Consider the following 13134-nt stretch of genomic DNA (forward strand, 5'->3'; position numbering starts at 1 on the left):
AACATTTTATTAGGGGCTCATACAACTGTTATCCCAATCCATACACACATCAATTGTGTAAAGCGCATTTGTACATCGTTTCTCAAATATCAGCTCTTTTATTGGCTCCTAGATTATGTTCCAAATGAGAATGAGAATTATTTGGCGTTCTATTCTCCAGGCAAATTTACAAAGAAGTAAAAGGGAGCACGTGGACCTTAAAATATTTCATGGAGAAATTAATGAAAGATTTGAGAATATGTAAAAGTACAACCTTCTGACTTGGATCTCTGTGGTCACAGTAAGAAAAACTTCATAGGGCAGTCTATTTCAAACTTTTTAAATGGGGTTAAATTTGATGTTATTCCCATTAAAAACGGTCTAGCTCTTTAATAAATTCTGGAGTAGAAATATATTTTTGTGTGAAAATAATTAATGCTTCGAAAAATAATAAAAATTAAAAGTAGCATAATATTATCATACAGTGCTTTGACTCCAACCTCGAAATAAAGTCTAAGAAACATTTTCAACTATGCACAATATCCCAAATCCCATGAGTCAACTGATGAGGATAAAATATTATATTTTTCCTTAAACTCTCTGCTTCCTTGCCCTACACACTTCATACTATGGGAATACATTTTCTAAATTTGTTAAATAAACTGAAGCAAATGTATAATGCAGTTGGGGAATAATATTCTCTTGTAGTAAGGGAAAAGGTGAAAGCTTAGATTCTTGGTTCCTCAATATTTTCACACTGAGCACTTTCGGTCTAAAGAATTTACTGGCACATGAAATGTTAACATCGTTGTAAAATAATCAACTGGTCTCTTTTTTATTTCTTCTTTTAGATTTCTATTGTGTGTGGTGACATATGCTGGGGCTGTGTGTGTGTGTGTGTGTTTTATACACTATTTTAAAAGTGGAAATGTTAGTCGAGCATAACAAAAAGGACCTAAAAACGATGACCTCACAAAAGTGCAATTATCTTGCCAAATGAAAATTAGTTGAGAAAATTATGACATACTAAGAAAATGTTCATTATTTACTGAGGATAGATTTTTTTTCAATTGTATTGCCCTCACAGAATCCTATATACAACAGAATGAAACACTGTCCAGTACGGCACCATCCTCACAATTGTTCTTAAGCTTGAATCTAGTGTGGCAGCCACGTATCAATTCTTCCTCTTGAGTCTTCTTTTTGATTGCCCTTCTACTTTACCAAGCATGGAGTTTCCTTTCAGAGACTGGGCTCTCCTGTTAATATGCCCAAAATAGATGATCTCAAGTTTCTATTCTGACTCCTACTGACCCATCAGGACAAGGGAGAATTGCCCCCCCTGGGCTCTGAAACTGTAAATCTTCACAGAAGTACAGTCTCATCTCTCTCTACAGAGTGACTGCCATTTCAAAATGCTGATCTTGAGGTCAGCCGCCGCGGGCATAGCTCACTGTGCCACCAGGCCTCTTTCTCAGGAGCTCAGATGTGTTCACTGAAACGTGTGAATATAGCTGTCATTGTTTTCTTAATTGGTTTAATACAGAAACAACAAACATAAATATATATACATTTAGATAATTTATGTATATAGTTGTTTCAAATATTAAATAACTGAAGGGATATATTTTCATATATCTGCGTCTATCTCTCTCTATATTGATTGTTCCCATGTGAACCGATCCCAAGACCTTGGTGTGTGTGTGAAACCAGAAAATAGGAGATGAAATAGAAAAAGACTAGCATGAATAAGTCATTTACTTTATAAATGACTAATTTACAAAAATAATTGTTGAATAACAATAACAGTTATATATGATAGAAAACAAATTCATTTAGAAAAGAATCTTCCAGAAGATAAGGAACAAAGCCTATTATGCAACAGAAAAGCTGACTCTTAAAGACACTAACAAATGAGAGGTTGCGTGACTCAAACTGAACAGAGCAAAAAAGAAAAACCCGAAGCCGAAACAGATTGCAATGTTAAAAAGACAACTTATCTCTCTAAAATCAAAGTTACTGCCTAAAATATTATATAAAATCATATATATTTAATTTAAGCTATTTTTAAAACAAAAGCCTAGTATGGATTACCAAGATATAACTGTGATTAAGCTTAAAATGTGTCAAATAAAGACTACTGGAAAGTTATGTTAAATATTTGCTTCACTATGAATAAGATGATGTCTGTAGGTTATAATACTAAATACTCAGTCAATAAATCTACTGAAGAACAGAGCTGAGGTTTCATTTATCCCTGATTTAATATTCTTAAATTGTAGCTGAAATCATTGAAATATTATCAAGGTTCCCAAGGAATATGTATAGTCGTAGCACTTAACATGGATCTTGGCAGGTATTTTGACAACACAAAGAAAATGTAAGATATATTTTATGAATACTAATCAAGACCTACACTTGATAGTCATAATTCATCACTTTTTCAAAAGCGATAGTGAATTTGTAACGTGTCCCAAATCTACCTTTAAAATGCACCTTTATAGAGAATATCATGCTACTAGTACTGTTTCTTATGTACTTCAAGAAAGATGTAGTGCCATGGAGACTAAATGGAACTGACAGAAAAGATCATAAGTCTTTGTCAGAGTTTCAGAAACCAGCTCTGAATACAACCAGAATGGAGTATTTCCCTTCTCTCGACTAGGATTATACAATAGCACAAAAAGGAATTTTGTTCATTATTCTGAAAGCTATCACAAAATATCTCATCCCATTCAAGTTCTGAAAAAATATACTAGAAATCTTGTGAATAAAGAAATACTATTAATTTTTTTACAAAGGGAATTGAGACACTGAAAAATGTCTTCAATAAATACTATCCTGTGATAAATCAGTGATGAACTAAGAGCATTGAAATAGTTCAAAGACTGTAAAAACTCTGTTCAGAATGTCATAGTGGAGGCACATTTATTTCACAGTTCTCTCTATGGTAGAAAATAGTATAATTTGATTGCTGTGAGGTGTGCATGTTCTTTGGTGAGGGATGAATAATTGGAAATTAAACATGTAATTTTGTATAATTGGGTAGGAGTGATTTTACAAGACTTAGGACATTAACTCCTACTTAGGAAGCAACTTCATAATCTTGTAGCGAAAAGGATTTATCTTTGGGGAAGGTACACTACAATTGGATAAATAAGTGAAATAAATATGCTTTACATAATAAAGGATAATAATTCTTAGTGCCCAAGCTTTGAAATGTGTAGAACATTTCTTGTTAGTAAAAATCTACCACGGTGCTAATGAAGTTAATATACTTAATCCAGTTTTGGGAATGAACATGGAAATGACAACAGAAATGCAATGAAACCATTGTCCACATTTGTCTTTTTTGTCCTTTAAAGGGTTCTCTGTTTCTTTTAAGTTAGGCAAATGAAAGCATTAACATGTTCTCTCTCAACAAAACATGAAACCTTCAGGCTAAGTCTGACATGATATAGACTCTATGGTAAGAAAGTAAGTGGCAATGACGAGCAGGAGCAATGCTCGCTACAAATATGGATGTGCTCAGTCCTGTGAAAATGATCTCCGTAACCTAAGCTGTTATTCATCCTAACACTCAATAAGCCTTATTTATTTGCAGCAAGTACTTGTAAAAATCAGATTCAACTACCTTCTAATCATCTTTATTTTTATCACAAAATGAATTCCCACTTTTCTAATAGTCAAGGATCTTTTACTCTGCGAAGGTTTTCCTGACGTCCATTCAAAATCCTATTCATAATTCTATCAAAGGATCCAAAATCTTTCATTAATCTCAATTGTCTATATTTCTCTTTCTCCTGCTGGACAGCAAGGGCCACATGTACAAGGTCATAATCTATTCATCTTTACAGATGAATAAATTATCATAAGACTTGGCATTGATGAAGTGCCAATACATGTTTGCCTCACTACCTTGTGCTATCACACACCAGTGATTCTGGGGCACAACTCTGGAAAAAGGAAGAGGGGTCACTGCAAAGACAAAATGGCTATCTTTTTTTTTCCTTAAAAAAAAAAAAGTATCAAAAGCTGGCATTTGTTAGCCTTGTAGTGTGTAAAATGCCAATTCTAAATCCTATGAATTTTGGGGTTTTAATTTTTACCTGAATTTATTGCCTGTGTGTTTAGATTACACCCATTTCACACAAAATAAGCAAACTTATTATGGAATTTATTCAGATACACTTGTACAGAAACACTTGCTGATGAAGATCAGTGATGTCAGCTTTCAATATAGATTACAACTCAATGTGAAAAACAAAAACCCCAAAACACCTCACAACTGGACCGATAAGTAACATCACAGGAAATGGAGAAAGACCGAGGCTGTCTCAGATTTCATCTTGCCTGGATCCACAATCAATGGCTTTTGGAAGCAGCATCAAGAGATCCAATTACACATTACATTGGTTAAATCTGTTATGCAAGACCTATTTATAGATTTTTGAAAGACAAGAATGCTACTTTGAGGACTGAGGTGCACCTACCAAGCCAGGGCATTTTCAATTGGCTCAAATGCCTATGAAAGTTGGTCACCGAATAAGGAAGACTGTAAGAGAATAAATGTGTTTGAATTGTGGTGCTTGCAAAGAATATTGAAAGTATTGTGAACTCCCAAAACAAACAAACCTGTCTTGGAAGAAGGTCAGGTAGAATGCCTATGCTTCAGACATGCTGTCAGGAGAGAGGAGTCCCTGAAGGCCATCCTGCTGGGTAGAGGGCCAGCAAAACACGATGGCCTCAACAGGGCGGAATGACCCAGTGGCTGCAACAGTGGTTCCAAACGTAAGAACAACTGCCAGGATGGCCCACAACCACTGAAACACAAATGCATGACAGTAATCTAAGTGCTAGATTCACGCTTCTACCAAGAAATCTGAATCTGAAGTCTGCTTGAGCTCTAGAAACTTCTATATCTCACCTCCACGAAAAGAAAAACACCTGTTTATGCCCATGCATTCCCTGTACTGCGGTCCAGTATTTGCCTTACACATATAGGACACATAGAGGACAAGACCGAGTTTCCTGTTTTATAATTTTTCTTAGTCTTTTCCTACAAATTACATGAAGACATAGAAAAGATAACACACACACTAAAATTCAAGCAAACAAATCCTTATTGTAGCTTATTACTAAAATCCATAGTTGAGCAGCCGAGAAACAGACCCCACTAAGTCACATGGACTTTTTTCTTGAATTACTGGCAATCAAGCTTCTGCCTCATTCAGTCACTGAACATTCACTCATACAACGTATTAATGGCTTTATAATAATCAAACCAGAATTCTTTTAATAATTTATAGCACTGAATACAACTATGCCCAATGAGATTTCTTGGCCCTAGTATTCATTCATAATAAAAGAGACAACAGATGAAGTACAAAGAAATCTTAGGTATCAGTTTGTAAAGAACTTGTCTTACAAATGAATAGGGAAAAGGTCCTAAGAAAACAAATTAGTTCTTTCAAGGTCACATATTGAGATACTCAGATCTGTGGTGAAAATTCAGGTCTATCTCTAAAATCGGAGTCTACCATTAAAATAAGTCTTTCATTCTTGTTAGTCCAGATAGATTTTAGAGAAACAAATTTATAGACACTCATGTGTGTATAAGAATGAGCTTTATATAAAGAGTAATTGTACATTAAGAAAACATCCCAGCCCAGTCAAGATCAAGTCCATTAGTCCAATATTAGCCCGTATGTCTGGTACCAATCTATAATGTCCTCTTCAGACTCATGAAGCACATGCAATATTGCCAAATGTAGGAAGATCACAGGCCACTGGGTAGGAAGTCTTGTGGATCCAGTGGCATGGTAAGTATCTCAGTGTTGGCAGGGGTCTCCATGTGGCTCTTCCAGCTCAGGGCACTAGCTTAGCTCCATGTGTCTTGTCAGCTGCAACGTTGCCCAGGAAATCAGCCTGCATCCTGCCTCCAGCTAGCTATTTATCTTCTTAGCTCCTCCAAATAAGGTTATCAAGCTGCAACCTGATCGACAGGCTAAACTCTACCCCTCCACTCTTAATCCTCTCATCATATAACTACCACAGTTCTACTGTTACAGCTAAGTCTATATCCTAGGTCTTAAACACCTTTGAGAGGGTTATGTGCAACCTCAACTTCAGAGTGATCTGTATTTACAGACTCACTCCTACCAAACATATTTTGGCAGATGTAACAGAATGTTTCTTCCAACATTAGATAATACAGAGACTTTGGCTTCCATCTGGGGACGATCTTCCTTATAGTGGTATAGCTCACAATAAGGGAAGCTGACTGCCAGACCATGGGCAACCCTGTGCGAGACCCAAATGACTGAGATTGGAAGTGGACAATCCCTACAGTTGAGCATTCAAAGGAGACAATAGTCTCCCCAGTAGATTAGCTATGAGGCCATTAGAGTCCTTCAGAAGTGGAAGCATGCATCTAAGCAACAAAGAAATTAGTGACCCACAAGAAGGATACAATAAATTTGTATTTTTAGTGGCTACTTTTTCCTTCTAATTTTAGTATATGTGCTGCCAAAGTGAGCACTAAGTGGCTACTTTTTTAAGCTAAGTTTTTTTGTTGGTTTTTAATTTTTTCTCCCAATGGTATGATAACTAACAAATACAACACCCTAGTTTTATATGACTAAACTGTTCCAGTTTTTCTCCATTTCAAATCATTTGGAATTGCACTCCATTCCTTCATCTATCCTAATGTATTTTCAGTGGGTATGTTTCTTATATATCTGGAATGTTATTATGATGTACTGCCTAAAAGTCTGTAACCATACAAATCAACAATTGGAAAATATTGTTTAATCTGGAACTTAAAAACACCATCTTCATGCATCTCAAAGTTATTTCTTAAATATGTATTTATTTATATTAAAATCATTTTATTGGGGGCTCTTTCAGCTCTTATAACATTCCAAACATCAATTTTTTCCAGCATATTTATACATATGCTGCCATCATTATTTCCAAAACATTTTCTTTCTACTTGATTCCTTGATATAAAGCCTCCCACCCTCGTGATTCCTTGATGAATTATATATAGTTATTATTAAATTGTATCTTTCACTGTCTATTGTCTCACTTCACACACATTTCTGCATCTCAAAATTCATGACATTTTAAGTAATAAGCATTTAGCAGAATATATATTATGCTGTTTTGATCAATGTTCTGCCCCTCGTAAATCTAAAACCTAAGTCCAAGGACATTTTAAAAACACAGCTATTGTATCATTGGAAAAAAATATATTTCTTTACATACATGCTGAAGAGAAACCATGAAGCAACCAAGGAAATGAGTTTTATCAGTAAAAAAACAGCAAAAAGGTCAACATATAAAAATTGTCTAACAAAGAGAATTACTTAGCTCTCGTCCAAAACATGTTGTTAGGTGCCAATGTGTTGGTTTTGACCTAATGCACCACAGCAGGAAACTGTGCCCAGCCCTGCACCAGCCTCACAATTGTTCCTATGCTGGGACTCATTGTTGTAGCCACAGTGCATATTCTGATGAATATCAAATTAAGATCATTTACATCCCATTGAACAGATGTAAAAGGTTATCAATAGCTTCAATCTTAAAAATGTATATTCTTTTCAGCTAAAATGTAATATTACATTTTTAAAATGCTTATTCAGAAACATTTAAGATATGTATACTATGTATACTTGTGTATAAGCCAAGTTTTCCAGCATATTTTTAGTGCAGTTTTTGTGGTACAATTAGGTGCCTTGGCTGATATTTGGGTCGACTTATACTCGAGTGCATGTGGTAATTGTTTTCAAAAATCTTTTTAGTGCAGCATGGAACATCTGTTTTAAACCACTGTTTTATTACTATATTTTTAAATGCTTTCAACATATAAGGTCTCTCTTTTCAACTTCATTCTACATTTCATTAAAAAGAAAAATGTTTTGTGAGTGATTTTTCAATGCACCATACCCCAGTGTTTTGCACATAGCTTCTAAAACAATATTTGTTTATTTTAATTCAATTTGACAAGCTCCCTAAAGAGGAACACTATCTTTTAATTTAGGAGATTCAATTATTTCCTGCAGCTTATATTTATAGTTTAAGTCATAAGTCAAAATGTTAACATGATGAGTCTTGATCTAAAAACAAGTCAATAAAAATGCAGGTCATTCCACCAGTAACTCAAATTGCAGGCAAGCACATGGATTTCTTGATTGATGTGAGAAGATAATCACATTACTCCATATTCTTAATAATAAAATGAGTGTCCACATAGTCCTGCAAAAGTAGAACAGTTGACCTCCTCTCAGACAGACTACTTTTACAGCCTGCAGCAGTTAAATGCAAAATGTTCCGTGGAATGTCCCAACCCAGACAACAATGCTGTGATGGACACCCAGAACATTTAAAATAGCCTTGAGGAACTTCTGCTCCAAGACGTTGGAATTGTATGGGTGATAATAGGACCTTTAAACGCTTTATGTAGTAATACAAGGGATTTTCAATTATGCTTTATCATAGTTTCTTTACAATTATGTTATTCATATTTCCAGTACCTGGTTAATATGAAAGAAAATTAGAAGGGGCAGGTAGCATTTAAGTTTTCCGTTGCTCTGACACCTAGCAGTCATATGTACAATAGCATGAAACACTGTCCAGTCAGGCGTCATCCTTACATTTACTAGCTTTGAGTCCACTGCTGCGGTCACTCTGTCAGTACATCTCCTTGAGGATCTTCTCATTTTGCTGACTCTCTCTTTGACCAAGTATGATGGCCTTTTCCAGGGACTGGTCCCTTGTAATAACATGGCTATGAAGCCTCATCACCTTCATTTCTATGTAACACCTAAAGCAGATGTGTTCAGTGTTACGGATGCCCATGGTATATGTCAAAATGTCTGACAGAAAGCCTGGGTCTGGTTTAACGCTCTCAGAGACCTAATCCCTTATTTTTATATAAATCGATCAGTTTAGATAATGATTTAGATAAGCTAAATAAGGAATGAACTTGACTTTTAAGAACTGAGTTTAGTCTTTGATTCTACCTTGTTTTTACTGATTTCTTCTGCTTAAGATTTATAGAAATGATTTGGGGAAGTATAAAATAGATATCTTGTAAACCCACTTACCTCAATCCATTACTTTGATATATAGATGGGTTTAGGACAAACCTGCAGAGAAGGATCTGAAGAGATATGCCCCACCCAGTTCTTTGGAGTACTTTGGAGTACTTTAGAGTACTTTGGAGTACTTGAGATATTTGCATTCCAGGAGACTTTTGCCTAGGGAACTGTTGACAGATTGAAGAAAAAAGGACCTCTTTGGCTTTGAAGTTTGAATTCTAGTGGTCTTTGTCAGAAAATGGACAAAATCTGGAACCATGAAGGAAGCTCCTCTCTAGGACTGAACGTTAAAGGGAGACTGTGGGCAGGCTGAAATGATTGCTGGGGACCACCTGGATCCTCTTGTTGATGTGGAAGTGGGAGAAAAGCAGCAATAAAGAGATGAGTTTAGTTTGGCCACAGACACCTGTGGACTTGGTTTACAGGAACTAGAGGAGAAGACGAGCAGGGTGACTGGTCTAAAGTTCATCACCTAGCACAAGGGGGCTAGGCTTGTTGAGTATTTGTGATGAGCCCATGGTCTAAAGGCAAGGCAACCGATGGGCACCCTGGTGAGGCTAAGTGAGGCAGCCCGCATTGAGTTGACCAGAATCCAACCAGATGAAGAGAAGTTATTTGAGCCTGTGAACTGGTACATACTGCTGCAGACTTTATGGATGGCCTGCCCTGATTTGATTTTGCTTATGGATGTGGACTTACAAGGTTCCCACAGAAATGAAGATTCTTTACTTTAAAGAATATGATTGTCTCCTCCGAGCAATGGGTAGCTTTAAGTGTGCAGTATAGAAATTGGATACCCAAAATTGGGGGGATAATGGCATGAAGTATTTGGCTTACAAGCTTTCATAGGTGTGGGGGGAAAATATCCATAGGATTATAGGATTAAGGTGTAGGTGTTACTTAACTGCAATTGTTAGACATAGGATATTTTTGTTTTGTTCACTTATCAAATGTTATGTTTTCATGAGGGTGGCACTTTTTTATTTTTATGCATTTAAGTTTTATCCTATTAGGTACAGTTATGATTTTATTATTGTTTGAAAATTATATATATATGGCAAAAGAATTGTGTACAGGTGCCAAATTGGCAAGGGGTAGATTGTGATAGTTCAGGTTTATTGTGCCAACCTAGCCAATGACACAGTTGGGATTAGTTGAAGGGCAGAGAGATAAATGGCTTGGCGAGCCTCACCTTTCTGGTTTCTGGCTCTCTGATGGTCGGACCAGGGTGCAGCCGCCTAGGCTAGTTCCCTGCTTCATCTGGTAAGGCTCACTTCCTGCAAGACATCCCTGAGGAGAAGCCACATGGACCTACCGTGATGCAGTGCTGGGTGCTGGAGAAGCTGCGTGGAGACCCCTGTCAGTGCTGAGATGTTTACATGCTCACTCATTCTACTTTTCTCCTGCATTTGGTGTCATTGCATGTGTTTTGTGAGTTTGAAGAGGATTTTGTAGATCCCAATGAACACATGTCGGATTAATTGAAGGGCAGAGAGATAAATGGCTCAACTTTGTAGATCAATGTCGGACATAGGGGTTCATGTCAGACTTATGGGGCTTGGACTGGACTAGGTTAGGATGCTATCTTAATGGACATTTACCCTTTATATAAAACTCTCTCTTATAAAATATGAGTGTCTGTGAATTTTGTTTCTCTAGTCTACCCAGACCAACATGGGGGTTTATGATTCTTGGAAAAATAGATTGAAAAGATCATTGAATTTTCCATAGAGTTTTGAGGCTTCTTTTTAGTTAGCACATGTGGAATGATTTAAGATTTTTAAAACAAGCCTAAATGAATATATCCCAACTATGTTAAAAGCGTCTTGGTGGTGTAATGGTTATGTACTGGATTGAGATAAGCATGGCCTGCAGTTCAAAACCCAGCAGCTCCATGGAAGAATAAGTGTGACTTCTACTCTGCAAACAGTTACAGTCTCAGAAACTCATAAGAGGTCCCTTGAGTTCATGGCAGAGAGTGGTTTTGGATTTATGTTTTGGTTTTATCCCCTAAGTGTGGCTCTGTGGATTATTTGTTGGGCTGTTCACAGCAAGTTCTAAGGTTCAAACCAGCCATTTTGGGGGAGTAAAAAGATGTTCTCTGAACCAATAAAGATAAAGATTTACAGCTTCAGGGTTGGTATGAGATAGAATAGATTAGATAGTAGTGGGTTTAGTTAGGTTTTTATGCCCCAAATGAAATCCTAAGGCACTTGTATTTTGTACAATATTTTCATGTTGTAAACTATAAATGGCCTTGAAACTGGCTAACATTTAAACTTAAAGATAGTTCTATCCAAAGCCACTTACCTTTTTCTATTCAAATCAACCACAAGAGTGATTATCAACATTTTATAATATTTAATAAAACACAGGATGAAGAATAAAACATTATTAGGATGGGATAAAGCTAAGTTAGAATATTAAACTAGATTTGATATGTTTGAGCAAAATACACTTCAACTGAAGTGAAGGATTTGCAACAGACACACACAAAGTCGAACTGCAACCCTGGCCAACGCCTCCAAGAAGCCATTCAGAGGGGCATGAGAGCCTATATACAAAGGGTTCTTCTTTCTCCAGGAACGACTTCCCTGAGCACATGTACAGAACACTGATTATGTGTTAGGTATTGTTCAGAGCACTTTACAGAGACAAATTCATCTTATCCTCACAATACGGGAAGCACTGTTATTATCATCTTTTTTACAGATGAAGGAACCATTCCACAAAACAGTTCAGTAACATCCCAAGAAGTCCTCAATATCCCCAATCACAGAGTGGTGAAATAGAGACAAAGCCCAGGCATTCTGGTTATAGGTCCCTTAAGGAAAACCACAGAGCAGCAATGCCTCTCTAGGATCTGAAGGCTGAGTTGAAGTTAATTAGGCCACGGGAGGCGGCCCTTCTACTACAACAGGGCATTTCAATACTCTCATTCTATCCGGAGTTTGGGTAGAGTCATTTGACTAAAAGCAGCCAAGTAGAATATAGAAGCTCCAACTCTTAAGTCTGGCTCAGGGGACACAAAGAAGTAGGGAGAGTTTAATTATAATTTCTTAATTACTCATTAGTAGCCTATTTTCATATTAGTTTTCTATTTTTCCTATTATTTCAGAAATGTGAAATTATCAGTACAGGGAGAAGTTACATTGAGAATCAATGACTGAAATAGAGACATCAGGTGACACATTTTAAACCCTACTTGGACTGCAGGGTGGGTTATGAGAAATACTTGCTGTGTGTGAGCCACTCTAACAGAGCCTTTATTATTAATACCATTTAAGAAGAAACAACACTTCACAATTGTTAATCATACATTACTTCTGTCCCCAAGACCTCAGGTTTCCCTCTCCACTATTTTCGACATAAGCCACATTGGTAATGTAGTGAATTCCACGTTGGTCATCAGATTGAAACCAGCAGTCTCTTGGAGAGAGAAGGATGTAGCCTTCTGCTCCAGCAGATTTACAGCCTCAGATTCAAGGGCCAGTTCTCCTCTGCCCTCGGGGTGGATATGACCGAGAATTGATGAGATGACAGTGACAGTTCTTCGCTGTTATTGTTACAGTTATTTTCCATATGCAGATTTATAAGACACTTTTATTTTTGACAAAGGGAATATTCTTAATTAATTTGAGGTTAGAGTTACATAGAGAGAAATTTTACCTAAACCTTAAAAAGGCATCCTCTCACAGATTACTCAGTATAATCTGAACACAATTTTTAAAGAAATATAGTTGTTTTCAGAGTGATTTAATAAACACAGAACATGTTTGAGAACCTTGGTGGCATCGGCACTTCAAGACCACCAGATGCTCCCAGGAAGAAAGTGGATGCTTTCCTCTTTTTAAAAAAAAACATTTTATTGGGAGCTCCTATGACTCATCACAATTCATCCATTGTGTCAAGCACATTGGTACAATTGTTGCCATCAGCATTTTCAAAACATTTTCTTGCTCCTTGAGCTCTTGGTATCAGCTCCTCATTTTTCCCCTCCTTCCCTCACCCTCCCTCCCTCATGAACCCTTAAGAATTTATAAATTATTAT

The 13134-nt window shown here is 36.6% G+C and overlaps 1 protein-coding gene across 1 annotated transcript in view; it reads right to left on the reverse strand.

The window, feature by feature from the left end:
• Nucleotides 1–13134, reverse strand: part of LOC123520981 (adhesion G protein-coupled receptor L3-like) — a 612162-nt gene that overhangs the window by 285821 nt on the left and 313207 nt on the right. The window lies entirely within an intron of this gene.

This window comes from Echinops telfairi, unplaced genomic scaffold (genome assembly GCF_000313985.2).
Source record: "Echinops telfairi isolate 266 unplaced genomic scaffold, ASM31398v2 ScPeMD7_7468;HRSCAF=8506_0, whole genome shotgun sequence".
Lineage (NCBI taxonomy): Eukaryota > Metazoa > Chordata > Mammalia > Afrosoricida > Tenrecidae > Echinops > Echinops telfairi.